General features: G+C 43.7%; 1 protein-coding gene across 1 annotated transcript in view; it reads left to right on the top strand.

Moving 5' to 3' along the window:
* Window positions 1–310: 310 nt before the first annotated feature.
* The window catches only part of drp2 (dystrophin related protein 2), a 261,720-nt gene continuing 243,555 nt past the window's right edge, over window positions 311–18,475 (top strand). Inside the window, exon 1 of the mRNA XM_052154732.1 lies at window positions 311–602. The gene's annotated coding sequence lies outside the window, so the exon portion shown is untranslated. The remainder of the gene's footprint in view (window positions 603–18,475) is intronic.

Here is an 18,475-nt window from a genome sequence, read left to right as displayed (position 1 = left end):
CAACCCGGTTTTAATGTGGTTTGTATACCGCTTTTCTCTAAATCCTCCATCACTGTGCTACTCCCTAAAATATGAAATAAAGACCATTGTTTTTCTGAAGAAACACGGCAATCATCTCTCATGTAACTTGGTCTAGGGACACGTCCAAGGAAATTTCAGCATCAATGCATTGTGAGCAAACCACATCGCACGACCTGCCTCATGCAAGCAAGCGCTTTCAACTCTGCGTGACAAATCTCCGTGTTTCTGACGTGCTCTGGAGATCCCGCGCGTCAATGTGTTTTCTCATTCGTGCCGAGCGCGACACGACGCCGTTCAGCAAACTTCATCTGAAGTGAATGAAGAATACGGGCTCACCTACGGGATTACAACCGATGCGTTATCATAAATCGAGGCATGTGCACAACTTAAAACGATGCATTCTGCAGGCACATAACCACACAAACGAGCGCGCGCGATCCACCTTTCACGGCTGATGTCCTGTTTAATGTGTGAGAGATTTTCCGTTCTTCACCGTCTGCCCGTCGCTTTCTTGCCAGCTGAGCGTTCGCGTAAAATGGATATCTGAAGGGCTTCACTTTCACAGATTCTGAGGGTAAAAGGTAAGACTTTGTTTGCTGGTAATAAAAAAAAGTGTGACGTGCGGCTACGGTTAGAGCCTTTAAATTCACGTGCAGCGTTGTACTGGTTTAAATGAACAGGGAAATCTGCCGGTAATGCACGTTCATGAAACGGCCTTTGATAGGAACGCGTTTTTTCTTTCTGTCTGTGCTAAGTTCCAATAGTTTTTTTTATGTAGACATACGTGAGATATAGACCTCTTTCACCGTTGCGCCGCGTCTCGCGAAGAAGAACCGCGTTTTCAAGTTCAGAGAACTTTTAAAAACGCGTCTCGAGAATCCCGCGTTTTGTTATATTCGTTGTGCTGCGTCTTGCTTTTTTCTTGGCGCAAGGAGGTGTTCGCTAATTTGAACGGCATCCTAAATCTTTCCTGTCGTTCCGGTTAACATGTCAAGCCGGTGTATATTGAATAATTGACGGTTTTTAAAGAGAATTTTTTTCTCGTGTGCCATTGACGCTTAAATCGTTTGACCAGTCTAGCGCTGTCTTTATCAGCTGATTTAAAATGCTCTGTCGCTTACGGCCGTTGGAAATAAATCTATCACGGTGAAAGTTATTTTTTCTTACCCGTAATTATTAGTATTTTGCCTCCTGTTCTTTACAGCGCCTCACTTGACACTTTGAAAACGTGCTGGTTTTGACATTTGTCTCTAAATCACATGACAGTGCTAAAATATGAGGTTGAGGTTGAACCCTTGTGTGCCAGTAAACAGTCACTCAGTTATATATTATTTTATTTTGGTTGTTTTTATTTAAATCTACATCAGTCATGATAATAACGGTCAAATATTATTTCATTTTCAGGATTTTAACCCTTTAAATGCCAGTTTGTTTATATAATGCCATTGTTGTTTTTTATTTGGGGGGTATATTTTCCATATACTGAAGGCTAATGGATTTTTGGGCGGAATTATCACAGTCTGGGATATGCCAATGATTAGCAACAAAATTGATTTTGATTCATTATTATTTTTTGTGCAGTGTCAGATATTAAAAAAAAAAAAACAACGAAAAAAAATATATAAATTATTATATATCATTTTCCACTTTCACTGACTGATTTTTTTATAACCAACAACAGTCCTGATCATAACTACAATTTATTTTCAGGATTTTAACCCTTTAAATATCACACACGCACATTTCTCAATACACAAATACAACACACTCTGACATCTTTACCAACACACCCACAAACTGGATAATTTATTCAATTGGCCTGCAGTGCTCTATAATACAGAAAAAAGAATGCATTTGCTCCATAGGCTAATCTTGACAAAAATGCCACCATCTGGTGGAAAATATAAAAAGTACACTTTGAAGCCAGTGCTCTGGAATAAACGCATGATATCATAGAATTCATGATTTTGGGCTTAAATTGCAATTTTTTTTGTTTCGTTTTGAATTTCCTTCCAGTTTTCTCTCCAATTTGGAATGCCCTATTCCCAAAGTCCTCGTGGTGGCGGATGAATCACAGTTGCCTCCGCTTCCGATACCGTCAATCCTCACATTTAATCACATGGCTTCACACTATTCTCCGCGGCATCCACGCACAACCCCTCACGCGCACCCTCCTCACGAGAGCACATCCTGCGTCCCCCTATTCTATCCCCAGATCATGCAAGTTCATCCATTGTTTTCTCGTTTTAATTTATTTTTTTCAATTTAGTGTAATTTGACAGCATGAAAAGAAACATGCAGTCATTCAAAGTCTATTCCTTTGTCACAGAACATCTCTATCTTTTCAGAGATCATGCATATTCATTCCCTCTCCTGCAGTTATTATTTTGAATGTGTGATAAACATGCTCCTATAATTTTGAGTGATGTGATTGCATACAACACATTTACTTTGGAACACCCAGTGTTGTAATGACACTGCGCATTTTGAAATGTGTTGACAGGAACTATTATTGGTGCTACATGTACCACTATATTGCAACTAATTTTCTTGGTGATTTGTTTCCCCTCTCCTCATCAGCATTTGGACTGCATTATTTAGTTGCTCAGATGGTGCCTTGAACACAAATCAGTATCAGGGAAAGTTTACCTTGTTTTTGTTTCTGCCTTACTTGCTCTAAAAATGTCAGGAGTTATAGCAGACTCGTTGAGCGCTTGGTAGCAACAGATTCTGTGAGAGAGAAACTTTTCTGAGCATTTTTAAAGTTCAGTTTGAAGGTTTTGCTGATTCTTTGTAGCGTAGTTCAAGATGGTTTAAAAACAATAGATTTGCATGTGCTTGCAAGGCAGCAAAAAATAGGTACATTTAGGGCTTTGGTTCTGTGTTAATGAAATGCAACATTGAAATGAGTCTCTACATTAAGCAGTTTGTACTGAATTAATTGCAGAAGTTTAAAGAAATAGCACACCTAAAAATCATCCTCATCATTTATTCACACTTATGCTATCTCACACTCTTTTTTTTCCAAACACAAAGATATTTTGAGGAATGAGGTGTTTTTGTCGATGGACAAAAACACAAGTTCAAGCTCCAAAAAAGGGCATTAAGGCAGCATAAAAGTAACCCATATGACTGGAGTGGTTTAATCTATGTTCTCAGAAGTGATAAATCCCATTTAGTGAGAAACCGATAAAAATTTAAAGGGATAGTTCACCCAAAAATGAAAATTCATGCACCCTCATGCCATCTAAGATGTGTATGACTTTCTTTCTTCAGCTGAACCCAAACAAAGATTTAAAAAAATATCTCCATGTGCATCAAGCACATGGAAGTTTATGAATGAGCTTCTCTCATTAATTTGCCAAGGAGACCTCGGATGTCAAGGTTTATAGTGAATAAGGTCTTTTGGTCAGTTTCTCACCCAAAACGATTGCAACACTTCAGAAGACATGGATTAAATCACTTGAGTCATATTAATTAGTTTAAAGCTGCTTTTATAGTTTTGGAGCTTGAAAGTATTGGACTGCATTGACTTACACTATATGGACAAAGGCACCTCATACATTCTTAAAAATATCTTTGTGTTCTGCAGAGGAAAAAAGTAACATGAGTTTGCAGTGGCATGAGGATGAGCAAAGTGATGAGAGAATATTATTTTTGGGTGAACTATTCCTTTTAAGTTTGAGTGTTCTTCATGTACAGCCCATGTCACATTGGATATATAAGCTGTTTGTCTTATTTTCTTCCTTTCTGGCTTTTGATGCTTTTGCCTGCAATCCCATGGCCTCTGTTTACCTTGGTCCTGATAGAGGATATGAACCAGAAGTCAAGGGAAATTCTAAAACAAGCTTTGAGCCTCTGAAGTTGAGAAGCAAAGTCACATCCTCAGTCATCACAATCACTCTGACTGACAGCAGCATCACCGGTGGCCTCATCTCCAACTATCCTGGAATAAAGCATTTTAGGGCTGTGTCAAGGCACTGTGAGAAATGTCTTCGTAATGGAATGCGTCAGGAGAGTTGTGCACCTTTGATGAGCACCTTTCTGTGCTTTCCGCCGGCCTTGAGACACGTCCTGCTCTTCGGTAGTGAAAAACAGGCAAATCTGCCTTCTGTTCCTTTCAATCATCCACGCGCAGTGTTGAAAGAAAGGATGAGCAGACAGAGAGAGGCGAAGATTGAGCATAGAAAAGCAATTTGCTAACTCTATAAATCCAGCCACCTAGGGTATCTGACCCCAGAGATAGAGGCAGGAGGCCATTATTTAAACTCTGTAACCAATGCTCTCCTATTAACATTGAATGGGCTACTGTCTGCTGGTTGTCTGCGGTAGGACATTTATGGGTTTTATTTACTGCCTTCTACTGCTGGGCCTCGTGGTCAGCTTCTGAAAACCAGCTTAGAGTGGAAGTCGTCTTGGCACACCATAATATGGATTGATAAGGGGGCACAATGCATGTCTCCACCAGCTGCAGGATACTAAACTGCAAAAGTGATGCCAAAAGCCTCTTCTCTAATATTTTAAGTGTACTGTATATGTGTGTGTGTTTTGAGTGAAAGAAAGGGATACAGAAAGAAAAATGCTAGTTTGATCTCTAAATAAAACAAGCTAAGAGTTATCCCCATTGTGCCCTTGAGCAAGAAATTATCTCTGATGCCTTGGAGTTAATGACGTGACACCTATTTTTTTTAATAATTCAATAATACATAAAAAAAAAAATGCAATTCACACAAAACAATTAGTTGAATACAGTTCTCATTATTGTGTTTTAAGTTATTTTGATATTTGATTTTTGTTACTTTTCCAGTAAAGTAAAAAAATATATATATTAAATATAGGGGGGGCAATGGCATGAGGTTTGCAAAATGCAGAATAATCTTTTTGTTTTTAAGTAAAAATCTGAAATTTTATGAAAATGCACATTTTGTGCAGGTCATTTGGAGTTACCCTTAATATTAATATTCTTGTAAAAAATATGTTTCACCTTGAATTAATTATTAATTTGTACACATGTATTCAGGGTGCAAAGAAATTACATTAATACATTTTACTTTACATTCCACCATTTAAACAAAGACTCCATGGATAAAACAGCAAGAGGAGGAGTTACCCTGCCCGGAGGAAGCCCGGGGCCCCCGTCTGGAGCCAGACCCAGATGGAGGGCTCGTCGGCGATCACCTGGTGGCCGGGCCTGTCACGGATCCTGGCCGGTCACAGCCCGAAGAAGCGACGTGAAACCCCCCTCTACATCCCTTGGGCCCACCACCCATTGGAGAAACTGCAGGAGTCAGGTGCGCTGCCATATGGGTGGCAGTGAAGGTCGTGAGCCTCGACGGACCAGACCCGGGCAGCAAAGGCTAGCTCTAGGGACGTGGAATGTCACCTCACTGGGGGGGAAGGAGCCAGAACTGGTGAGGGAGGTGGAGCATTACCAGTTGGATCTGGTGGGGCTTACTTCGACGCACAGTTTTGGCTCTGGATCCATACTCCTGGATAGGGGATGGACTCTATTCTTCTCTAGAGTTTCCCAGGGTGTGAGGCGATGGGCGGGTGTGCCGGCTGAGCAACGCTATGTTGGAGTTTACCTTGGTGGACGAGAGGGTCGCCTCCCTACGCCTACGGGTTGTGGGGGGAAACTCTGACTGTTGTCTGTGCATATGCACCGAACAGCAGTTCAGAGTATTCAGCCTTTTTGGAGACCCTGACTGGAGTCCTGAATAGGGCCCCAGTAGGGGACTCCATAGTGATGCTGGGTGACTTCAACGCGCACGTGGGAAATGACAGGGACACCTGGAAAGGCTTGATTGGGAGGAACGGCCTCCCCGATCTGAACTCAAGTGGATGTTTGTTATTAGACTTCTGTGCTAGTCATGGATTATCTATAACCAACTCCATGTTCTAACATAAGGATGCTCATAAGTGTACGTGGTACCAGAGCACCCTAGGCCGAAGGTCGATGATTGAATTTGTAATCATGTCATCGGATCTGAGGCCATATGTTTTGGACACTCGTGTGAAGAGAGGGGCAGAGCTGTCAACCGATCACCATCTGGTGGTGAGTTGGGCCAGGGGGTGGGGAAAGATGCTGGACAGACCTGGGAAGCTCAAGTGAGTAGTGAGGGTGAACTGGGAACGTTCGGAGGAGGTCCCTGTCCGAGAGATCTTCAACTCACACCTCCGGCAGAGCTTTTCAGGCATCCCTGCGGAGGTTGGGGACATTGAACCGGAGTGGGCGATGTTCAAAGCTTCCATTGCTGAAGCCGCGGTGGAGAGCTGTGGCCTCAAGGTTTTAGGTGCCGCAAGGGGTGGTAACCCTCGAACACCGTGGTGGACACTGGTTGTCAGGGAAGCCGTCCGACTGAAGAAAGAGGCCTTCCGGGATATGTTGTCCCAGAGGTCTCCGGAGGCAGTTGCAAAGTACCGACAGGCCCGAAGGGCTGCGGCCTCGGCCGTGAGGGAGGCAAAGCAGTGGGTGTGGGAAAAGTTCGGAGAAGCCATGGAGAAGGACTTTCGGTCCACACCAAAATGCTTCTGGAAAACCGTCCGCCACCTTAGAAGGGGGAAAAGCTGTATACAACCGAGGAGGTTATTGGGCGGTGGAAGGAACACTTTGAAGAACTCCTAAATCCCAACACGCCCTCTATGCTAGAGGCAGAGCCGGAGGATGATGGGGGATCAGATACTATTTCCCTGGGGGAGGTCACTGAGGTAGTCAAAAAACTCTGCAGTGGCAAAGCCCGGGGATTGATGAGATCCGACCAGAAATGCTGAAATCTTTGGATGTGGAGGGGGTGTCATGGATGACACGCCTCTTCAACATTGCGTGGAAATCTGGGACAGTGCCTAAGAAGTGGCAGAATGGGGTGGTGGTTCCCCTCTTCAAAAAGGGGGATCAGAGAGTGTGTGCCAACTACAGGGGTATCACACTTCTCAGCCTCCCTGGTAAAGTTTACTCCAAGGTGCTGGAGAGGAGGGTTCGGCCGATTGTCGAACCTCAGATTGAAGAGGAACAATGCAGTTTTCGTCCTGGCTATGGAACGATGGACCAGATCCTTTACCCTCGCAAGGATCCTGGAGGGGGCCTGGGAGTATGCCCATCCGGTCTACATGTGTTTTGTGGATCTGGAGAAGGCGTATGACCGGGTCCCCCAGGAGAGACTGTGGGGGTCTCTTCTTAGGGCGATCCAATCCCTGTACGTCCAAAGCGAGAGCTGTGTCCGGGTCCTCGGCACGAAGTCGAGTTCATTCCATGTGGGGGTTAGTCTCCACCAAGGCTGCGCTTTGCCACCAATCCTGTTTGTGATATTCATGGACAGGATATCGAGGTGTAGTCGGGGTGGGGAAGGTGTGCTGGGGATCTCATCGCTGCTTTTTGCAGATGATGTTGTCTTCATGTCATCATCGGTCTGTGACCTTCAGCTCTCACTGGATCGCTTGGCAGTCGAGTGTGATGCGGCTGGGATGAAGATTAGCACCTCTAAATCTGAGGCCATAGTTCTCAGCAGGAAACCGATGGAGTGCATACTCCAGGTAGGGAAGGAGGTATTGCCCCAAGTGAAGGAGTTCAAGTACCTCGGGATCTTGTTCACGAGTGAGGGGACAATGGAGCGGGAGGTTGGCCGAAGAATCGGGGCAGCGGGGCGGTATTGCACTCGCTCTATTGCACCGTTGTCATGAAAAGAGAGATGAGCCGGAAGGCAAAGCTCTCGATCTACCGGTCAATTTTTGTTCCTACCCCCACCTATGGTCATGAAGGCTGGAAAGAACTAGGTCATGAGTACAAGCGGCCGAAATGGGCTTCCTCAGAAGGGTGGCGGGCTTCACCCTTAGAGATGGGGTGAGGAGCTCAGTCATCTGTGAGGACCTCGGAGTAGAGCCACTGCTCTTTTGCGTCGAAAGGAGTCAGTTGAGATGGTTTGGGCATCTGGTAAGGATGCCCTCTGGCCACCTCCCTAGGGAGGTGTTTCAGGCACGTCCAGCTGGGAGGAGGCCTCGGGGAAGACCCAGGATTAGGTGGAGAGATTAAATCTCCACACTGGCCTGGGAATGCCTCTGGGTCCCCCAGTCAGAGCTGGTTAATGTGGCTCGGGATAGGGAAGTTTGGGGCCCCCTGCTGGAGCAGCTGCCCCCGCGACCCGACTTCAGATAAGCGGTTGAAGATGGATGGATGGATGGATTCCACCATTTGACACAAGTCATTCAATCATTTACTTGTTTGAAAAACATTCATAGAATTTTCTACAAAATTTTTATGAAACCAACATTGACACAAAGATTACATTTCTATGAACATAACAAATATTTTGTATTCTAGATTTGAAAAAGATTTCTAAATTGTATCAGCCTGGACAACCATATTTTAAATATCCCATCTGCTAAATGATGACTTGCATATATTTTAAATGGTTATATTTATAGCATTATCATATTGTATGTTCCACAAAATGTGACTTAGAAGATGGAGAAAAACAAACAGAAAAATATATAATGTAACCATGTCATCAAGCAAATGCAAGGTAGTCAAAAATGCATTTGAGGATGTAGCCTATATCACAAGACATCAGTGGGCAGCGTACAGTCTAAAATAAAATAAACCTTGCCTACATTATGTAGTCGTACAATGACATCAAATGATGTCTTTCAATTGCATTTTAAATTGGTTGCACACTTAAGACTACTAAGTAAAATGCAGAAAAGCAGATATTCTGATACCCATTGGGAACAAAGTCTACTTTCCATCTAGAATAAGAGAAGCTTTAGTTTGAACTTAGTCATTTAGGGACATAGTTGACGAAAGAAAGTGTTAGATCGGGTAACTGCACTTAATTCTGGACTATCATTTTCTGTTATTCGTCGCTTGTTTATGGAGTGAGACCCTACTGTTTCAGTATTACAGATGTATGCTTTGAAAAGATATCACACGTCCAGGACAGTCAATCATCCATACGCTGCTGTGGCATAGAAACAACAGTATTGCTTTATCCAGATCTGAATCCATCCAGAGCTGCACTGATGTATGTACCTTTTCTCTCCAGTTTTGTCAGATATGCTGGCACACTGTGGGAGACCAGAGAAGAATGTAGTGTAACCTCCTTGAAAAAATATTTATAGATTCTCATTTTTCTTTTACATTGACTAAGGACAGGTGTAATTTGGAACTGATAGCCGTGAATACACACCAAAGATGTTCACTCAGATGTTGCTGGGTGTTGTGTTTTGACCGTTCAGAGCTTTAAGGCTTCTCAACAGCTCCATCACATTAAATTATAACATTAAATAATAATGAATCGCCCTTCTTTGGGCTACAATTAAGACCATGTGACCACATACACTATATGGCAAAAAGTATGTGTACACCCATAAATCATACCTATATGAGAGTAGTGGTTTAATTTAAAAACCAATACTATTAACAGGGAGTGGAATTTGATCCTCCCTAACAACTTTTAGTCCTCTAGGAAGGTTGTTCACTAGATATTGGAACTTGGCTGCAGACATTTGCTCACATTTAGACATGAGCATCAGTGAGGTCAGGCAATATTCAGCTATGGGGCGTGGCTCCAGTGTTGGGGAAGCTAAAAGCTACTTATAATTTAAAGTAGTTAAACTATTACTAAGCTATCTTTTTAAAATAAAATATTTACTTGGCTAGCCTAATGTGGAAGCGGTGGCGTGGCCGAGCACTGTTTTGTGAATGGAGAGCGAGTCCGGGAGAAATGAATAGTAATGACTCGTGCCTGTTTTATAATTTCCTTAACAGCTGTTCTGTGTTTCAGTGAGCGGTGTTGGGGAGATAAAAGGGGAGACGAGAAGCCCAGAGGGGAGAGAGAGCAGAGTTTAATCCTGTGTGTGTGTGTGTTATGTTTATAAAACATTTGGACTGAGAATGCTGTCTCCAGCTTCCTTATTCCTTGAAGAGTTAAACAACTTGTTACAGTGGTGCCAAAACCTGGGAATTTGGGAAGATTTCTGTCATGGAATCCTCGGTGCTGTGTGAATTTGTCAAGACACTACCTGGCATCCACCAAATGCAACATCAGGCCCTCCTGGAGCTGCGGGCAGAACAAGAACAATGGTTCCAGGCCCCGATGCATGCCCAGGCAGAGGACTGACAGGTAATCTGGATCTTACTGCTACAGAGGGGTACTCCAGCAGCAACCCCAACCAACCCACCATGCCCCAGATCACACTGGCAAAAATCTAACTCCAGAATGACCATGAGGCATTTATAGATATGTTCGAGCATGCGGTGGAGGGGTCGTCCTGGCCCCACGCACAGTGGGCAGTCCGTCTTTTGCCACTGTTGTCGGGGGAGGCTCAACTTGCGGCCCAACAGCTTCCAATTGCAAGTTTTCTGGAGTATCCAGACCTAAAACGAGCCATCCTGCAATGGGTCGGCCGTAACCAAGAACAGCACTGTCAGCGCTTCTGGGTGCTGGCATTCGAGGAGTTCAGCTGCCCGCTTGCCTTCGTGCAACAGCTCTGTGATGCCTGTCGGAGTTGGGCCATGACGCTGATGTAGTCATCAACTTGGTGGTGCTGGAGCAGATCATTGACCGGCTGCTAATGGGAATGCCAGAGTGGGTCCGGTGCCAAAGTCCGGCATCACTGGAGGAGGCAGTCCAGCTGGCAAAGGCCATTTGGTGGTGTATTTGGGGGCCGGCGAGCCCTCTTCTCTCTCTCTGTCTCGCCCTTCCCCCTCTCCATCCTCCCCTTTTCCCGTTCCTGCGTCCCGGAACCGGGGCACCCTGCCCCCGAATCTTGGGGCTTCCCCAACCCTCTAGTTTCCCCTGTGGCTGTCTCCTCTCCCTCACAGGTTGGTGACTCTAAGGCTTTGGTTGCAGGACACCAGGTGAAGGTGCGGTGTGTGCATGGGGATGTTCAAGATTACCCTTTGGTGTTTGTCTTTATTCAATTCAAAGGGCAAAAGCATAAAATAGAGGTGGCAATTAGTCCCTGCCTCAACGATCCACTAATTTTGGGTATGGATTGGCCAGTATTTACAATTTTATTGAGGGGAATTTGTGTGGGTGGGTCCTGTAACAAAGTGTATCAGTGTGTGGTGTGCTATTAGCTGGCTGGGGAGGCGATACCAGGGCAGACTTCTCCACGTCAGGATGACGCAAGGGAGGGGCTCCCCTTAGAGGATTCCTTTCAGGGGATTCCCCTCTGGAGCAGATGCGAGATGAGACACTTAGGCACTCCTTTGACCAAGTGCAAGTGATTGATGGTCAACGCCTCCTGCCAGACATTGCACTCTCATCCCGTATTTTTTGATTATTAAGGATTGGTTGTATTGAGTGACGCGAGACACTCAGAAAAAGGAGGATACAACCCAACTGTTAGTACCGAAGAGTTGTCAGGAAATGTTATTCCAGGCGGCTCATTATAATCCGATGGCGGATCACTTAGGGCAGGAAAAAACACGAAACTGTCAGATGGCCTGTTTCTATTGACCAGGCGTTCACGGGATGTTCGAAGGTGGTGTGCTGCTTGCCGTAAATGTCAGCAGTTGAATCCTGCGGCCACCCTAAAAGTGCCATTGTGTCCCCTTCCATTGATTGAGGTCCCTTTTGAAAGAATCAGCATGGACCTCATCAGACCATTAGAGTGGACTGCCCACAGGCATAGCTTTGTGTTGTTCTGGTGGACTACGCAACGTTATATCCAGAATCAGTGCCTCTACGCCACATCTCAGCATGAAGTGTTGCAGAGGCACTCTTAAGATTAATCTCCCAAGTGGGAATTCCTAAAGAGAAGCATAGAGGGGAGAGAGAGCCAAGTTTGATCCTGTGTGATCTATAGAAGTTACTGAAAAGCGAAGTCTTTGTTAATACAACTTTGAGTTATTTGGACTGAGAACTCCGGCTCCCACTTCCTCATTCCCTGAAGAGTAAAGAACTTGTTACACCTACACTTCAATCTACTTGCATAAAGTAGACAATAAAGACAAATTGTGTCTTTATCATTAGAAGGGAATGTCCACATACTTTTAGCCAAACCGTATAATCATGTGATTACATTAGACACACTGTCATCCTAAACTGCTATGGTCTTCTGATGAGCTCATCACCCTCTATACATAAAGGCATACTTTTAAATTACCACTAACACCCAGTTATGCTGCAGCGGTTGGGAAAAAGCATAAGACTGCCATTGTTGGGGCTTTTAGAGCCAGTGTATTAGAGATTGCAGCACTCTCCTCTCGTAGTCTACTGCATGATATTATTACAGGCTGTGATTCAAAGTTGTACAGTGACTTGCAATCAATAATATTAGTGCATTAGAGGAGTCTACTGCAGAGTATTCCTTTTAATTTGTCTTAATGGTCCCCTGCATTTAGCCAATGTCTGTGTTTGACCATCTCTGCAGAATATACTGTTTATTTCCTGTAAACACGGTAGCTACTGTGTAGACTGGGCAATTGAAATACACTGATCTTCACAGAGATTTCTGTTGCTTTTTAAATGGGTGTTAATATTTTGAAATGGTCTGTCCTCACTGTGTAGGCTGATGCTTGCTTAACCAAGTGATAAGTAAACTGTGAATGTAATTGCACATGAAAAAGCTGGTATTGCAGCCCAGAGTAAGAGTGGATCGCAGTATCTTTCTTTCATTTACCTGTCAATTTCTTTGTATTTAGGTCAAGGAGGATTTTGGGTGTGTACACAGGTGCATTGAAATTCTTTTGGTGAAATTGTACTTTTCTATGAACTTAAATGAAGTGAATATAATATATAATTGCATTCGGTCCAGTGCAACTTGTCACCCACCAATGCATAATTGTGTGTTTTTGGTAATAAGAAAGTAGATCTTTTGCCTCAATAAACACCAATGACTTGGTGTTTTGACTGAAACAGGAAGTGGGGGTGGAACATATTAAAGTACTCATCCCATTTAAAAAATTTGCCAATAGACTTTAGTTTACAGCCACATACTTTTACTTGGGTGTAAAAGATAATGTATCGTATCATATGTACAGCATCTTGCTTATAACTATCAAAAACAGCTTATTCAAAAAACCAACAACATAAGAAACCTGTGATTACATGAGACTTATTATTCTCTGCTTTTGATGTCGAAATGTAAACAGGTATGCACTACTTTCAGGAGCGGGCTTGGTTATTAGCAATTATTAATAATTATCAATGATAATTATCAGTTATTAAAATCTATAGAACATTGATTAGAATTGACACTAACTTATTGATCCTTCAAATTCAACAATCATCAAAGATAATTATTAAATTCAATAGAATATCAATTATTATCAAAGATAATTATTAAAATTCATGGAACATTGATTAGAATTGATCCTTCAAATTCAACAATCATCAAAGATAATTGTCAATTATCAAAATCAATAGAATATTAATAAGGATTAATATTGCCGGGGCACCACCCTGGAATCAGGGACTAATAACCAGACAGTATAACAGTCTCAATATTAGATTGTTCTCTTTTATTGACGTACGGAGAACATCAATGTTCAAAAGGAAACAATGAAGGCTTGGATCCAAGCAATGACATCCTCTGCCAGCCATTGAAACAAGTGTATGCAAAACAAACCAAAACAATTCTCTTTGAAATATAACAAAGTTTATTGATGCAGTAATATCAATTAATAATCAATACAATGCAGTAAATAAACTTCTGACTTACAACTACAAACTAAACAGTGACATGATTAGATATGGTAAGCCTATAGGCAAAATAAGCCTATAACACATGAGAGGAGTGTGTGAGTGTGTGAGTGTGTGAGTGTGTGAGTGAGTGAGTGAGTGAGTGAGTGAGTGTGAGAGAGAGAAAGGAGTGACACGCACAAAATGTGGATGTGACTCTCGTGGTGTATGTCACGCGAGATTTCCGCCCAACGAATGTGGGCGGAGAGAAGCTGGTTAATGGTGTCTGCCCGTTTACCGTGTTTCCGCTTGTACGATAACTTGGGGACAAAGCTGGGCTTTATCACAAAGTAATCTACTAGCGAAATAATTGTGAGGGGTCGCGTGTGTGTGCAGTTGGAACGACAGAGAGAGAATAATGTGGCGGCATCGAAGCCGGTTTCGTGATCTTGGGAGTGAAGACAGCTGTTAGTTTATCACTCAGAGGCGTGGTGAACGGCTCGTAAACTGTCCTGTGGTCTTTGGTTCTTTAATGGATAAACTCAGTGTGCCGGTCTCATCTGTGATGGCGTAAATACACAACAGATCAATGTAGTTGGATTACAGCACAGCAAATTCTAATTCGTGATAACAGTACGTTACATTAAAACCTTGAGTATTATTTGCAGCAATGAGCGGACTCGGTGGTCTGTAAACTGTACAAGCAATAACCTTGATACACAAGAATAACACACTATAATATTATATCTCTGCCCAGACGTAAACCTCTTATTTGGATCACGTGAGGATGCAGGTAGAATGTGTGTTCATCCGTCCTTTCACTACGACTCAGTTCCTCAAGGATCGGGTGATGATGGGAGGCCGTTTCCTCGTTCTGTCGGCAGGCGGTGCAGCTGCTAGCAGAGAAATCAGCAATGTTGATTTGGTTGAAGAGGGAAGAGAATTTTTCTTTCTTCACTTCTGCAGGCAAACGGATGAAGATGAGGACTGCTTGGCGGTCTCCTTCGGATCCGTTAGAGTGTGCGGTGGAACACAATCTCAATTCCTCCAGCGAGATTATATGGCCACAGTTTCAAGTCATACGGTACTTCCTTGTGCAACGAGGCTACACCTGATAGCAGCATCTACGCAAGGCACGCAAAGTCGGTGGAAGAGATGCCCAGAAGGATCTCAGGGGTATTTCTACTCCTGATGACGTCATGGTTGAAAAAGTAGGAGGCACATATACAAACTGTTGTAATTCCTACACCGTTCACCTGATTTGGATGTAAATACCCTCAAATTAAAGCTGAAAGTCTACAGTTAAAGCACATCTTGTTCGTTTAATTTCAGATCCATTGTGGTGGTGTATAGAGCCAAAAAGATTAGAATTGTCCCAATATTTATGGAACTGACTGTAGGTGTAAAGTGAGCAAGGCTTCATTGGATTTGTAGTCTGTTTTCTACTCCCTTTGTTTGATTTTGGCACAGTTTTTATCAGTAAGATTTATGACTGTGTTTTTAGGCCTCAGTCAGGCTTTACGACTGTGTTAGGCCTGCCTTTGTCTTGTATCTGAATACATGAGGCCCAACATTGGATAAGCCGGTATGACTGTTGGTACATGCAAAGTGAAACTGGAGGAAGAGGGTAAAACAATTTACATGTTCGCTAAATAATATTGTATTATATACATACTGTATATTGTAAAGCCAGAGGTCAGGTTCCTCTAGGTTTTTCTTTCTCCACTATCTAACATAATTTTCCCTTGCCAGAGTTACATTTAGTTTGCCCAATGGGGGCTTTAAGACTTTCAAGGTTTTTGGAGGAGCTCATTCCAAATTTGATCGACACAGTGATCGAAATTGAGCGAGTTTTTTTGGGGCGGATGATAGACCCTGATCTATCCTTGCAAGATTATTGCGGTCTGCTGACAGAGACTTTGTTCTTCGAGCCATGAGGAATAAAGGTAAGTTCTGCTGGGAGGACCACAATATCATGGTTTTCCAGAATTTGCTACAGCTACACAAGCGATATGGGATGAATTTAAAGAGCATAAAAAATTACTGCACCAACAGAAGGGAAGCTTTCTTAAGGTAAGGTAAAGACATTTACATGCCCATAACAAGCTATGGCCTTCATTAAATCTATGGTGAGTGGGTAATTTTGCCTTCACTCAATCAACAATACAGACTACACATCTTGCATTTTACTGATGCAGCCAGAGATGGCTTGTTGTTCTGTTGTTTGCCCACTGGCTGCTGCCTGACTTTCACTTTTTATTTCTTTTTTATTCTCCCTTTGTTGACTTGCTGTTGATCTTCTTCACTCACTTTGTGGGTTTGATGTTATTGTGAACACTGTCAGATGTGCTGAAAAGATGTAAGGGGGAGGGGGTGTTCTCATTCTAAAAAGCATTTTATTGGACAAGGTTTCTCAATCTCTATGTGATGTCATGTATGTTTCTGAGTCTTTTTAGTGGGAAGAGATAGACTGCAGATTTTAAATGTTCATCCCTTCTGAAAATGAATATTGGAAACGTTTAGAAAGTACACGTCATATAGATAACCTTAAAGCTAACAGAAATGGACTAAAAGCAGTTAAACTTTTATTTTGATTTATTAGATTCTTCAAGATATAATAAGACCATATTATTGAAATTAAACAAGCAATGACAAAACATCACTATACAGGTGAAACTCGAAAAATTAGAATATCGTGCAAAAGTTCATTAATTTCAGTAATTCAACTTAAAAGGTGAAACTAATATATTATATAGACTCATTAGAAGCAAAGTAAGATATTTCAAGCCTTTATTTGATATAATTTTGATGATTATGGCTTACAGCTTATGAAAACCCCAAATTCAGAATCTCAGAAAATTAGAATATTGTGAAAAGGTTAAGTATTGTAGGCTCAAAGTGTCACACTCTAATCAGCTAAACACCTGCAAAGGGTTCCTGAGCCTTTAAATGGTCTCTCAGTCTGGTTCAGTTGAATTCACAATCATGGGGAAGACTGCTGACCTGACAGATGTGCAGAAAACGTATCGGTTACCTAACGTAACCTTGGTTCTCTCTAGATGAGGGAACGAGTATTGCGTAAGCTAGCTTACGCTACGGGAAAGATTAATCTTTTCTGAGATATTGAAGCCAAAAAATTATCCTTAATTTTTGTATCCATTGTCAACGCAGTCGCGGCAGCTGCAGACCTTGAGCCGGGCTAGCTAGCGAGCTCATAGGTTGCTCTGTGGCAACTGCTGCAGCCTATAGACGAGCTTAGGCTGAACTCGCATCCAATGAGAGGCGTCCGCGCTCACTGCATCAAAGCCCGCCAAAATGGGCGTGACTAGAGTGCATATAAGCGTAGTTCGTAGGCTGGACCCCTGGTTTTCATTGACTGAAGCGAAAAGTCGCCGTAGGCGCGAAGCACGGCCGGCTACGCAATACTCGTTCCCTCATCTAGAGAGAACCGAGGTTACGTTAGGTAACCGATACGTTCTCTTACGAGAGGATCTCTCGTATTGCGTAAGCTAGCTTACGCTCACGGAACCCATTGTCAACGCCGTCGCGTCAAGCATCCACTGTATGAGCCCCAGGGAATTAAGGGGGACCGGGGAGCCCTTATGAGTGGGGAAATAATATTTGGCTGGCAAGAATGCGGGTCATTGATTGTGTAATACATAAGCACATAGTAGGACGGGAGCGACAGAGCGGCGGTGCCGGTCTGTGTGGAATGTGTCCCATCAGTGCAGCTCACCAGGGGAGCTGTAGCGTATTAAACCGCTAGTAGTTTTGCCTGCAGAGCGGGCACTTCCATATTGTAAAATCTGACAAAGGTGGAGGGGAAGTCCATCACGCTGCCACACATATGTCGTGAATGGAAATCCCGCTGGACCATGCCCACGAGGATGCCATGCCTCTAGTGGAGTGAGCCCTAATGCCCAACGGGCATGGCAGGTCTTTTGACGCGTATGCAGCAGCAATAGCGTCCACTGTCCATCTAGATAGTGTCTGTTTCGAGGCGCGAGACCTTTGGTGCGCCCTCGAGCGAAACGAAAGCTGCTCGGAGCGTCTGAAGGCAGCGGAGCGCGCAGTATACAATCTCAGTGCTCTGACCGGGCAAAGGAGATTGGCGTCGCGTTCGCTATCCGGTGCTGGCAGCGCCGATAGGGAAATGACCTGTGCTCTGAAAGGAGTACCGATCACCTTGGGAACATAGCCGTGTCTAGGCTTTAAAATGACCTTGGAGTCACTTGGTCCAAACTCAAGACACGCAGCGCTGACAGACAGCGTGTGAAGGTCTCCCACACGTTTGACTGATGACAGTGCAGTCAGAAAAACGGTTTTGAGTGAAAGGTATTTCAAATCCACGCATTGAAGTGGTTCGAAAGGGGGGGCTTTCATAGTTTCGAGAACTATAGAAAGATCCCAGATAGGAACCGATGGGGGGTGCGGGGGGTTCATCCTTCTAGCTCCCTGAGGAAGCGGATGACCAGCTCGTTTTACCCCATGACTGGCCGTGCAGGGGTTCAGTGAACGCCGCAGCGGCCGCCACTACACTTTGAGCGTGGATGGGGATCTGCCCTTATCCAGCAGCTCTTGTAGAAATACTGAGCAGCGACGACACCCCACATGTCCAGCGGGTCCAGGTCTCTGTCGGTGCACCATTTTGAGAACACAGACCATTTTGGCGCATAGAGTCTTCTCGTGGAAGGGGCTCTAGCGTGTATGATGGTGTTTATTACTCCTTCTGGCAGAGCGACGGGTAGTCGTTGATCACCCACGCATGCAGCCCAGTGCTCTGGGTGGGGATGCCAGATTGTGCCCTGAGCTTGAGAGAGGAGATCTGCTCT

The sequence above is a fragment of the Xyrauchen texanus genome, chromosome 23 (genome assembly GCF_025860055.1).
Source record: "Xyrauchen texanus isolate HMW12.3.18 chromosome 23, RBS_HiC_50CHRs, whole genome shotgun sequence".
Taxonomy (NCBI): domain Eukaryota; kingdom Metazoa; phylum Chordata; class Actinopteri; order Cypriniformes; family Catostomidae; genus Xyrauchen; species Xyrauchen texanus.
The sequence above is the reverse complement of the archived record's forward strand: the minus strand, read 5'-3'. Positions and strand labels throughout refer to the sequence as shown.